Source organism: Schistocerca cancellata, unplaced genomic scaffold, assembly GCF_023864275.1.
Source record: "Schistocerca cancellata isolate TAMUIC-IGC-003103 unplaced genomic scaffold, iqSchCanc2.1 HiC_scaffold_590, whole genome shotgun sequence".
Taxonomy (NCBI): domain Eukaryota; kingdom Metazoa; phylum Arthropoda; class Insecta; order Orthoptera; family Acrididae; genus Schistocerca; species Schistocerca cancellata.
Window position 1 is genome coordinate 192,244 of NW_026046602.1, and position 257 is coordinate 192,500.

Here is a 257-nt window from a genome sequence, read left to right on the forward strand (position 1 = left end):
TTAGAATTGGACTCCCTGGTGTGGTTATCATAGTGTGGATGGTGTACTGTGGCGGAGAGGATGCACCGGACGTTGGTCCATGCTGGTGCTTACATATTGTATCTGTGTCTGTTACAGGCAGAGAGTAATGTGTGATAGAGTGTCTCGCTGAGGTGTGGTTCATATTGTGTGCACAGACTTACAGCATGTATAGGGACAGCGGGAATTTGGCATATTGGATATAACTCTTCGTGAAACGCAAGATATAGGGGTGGATT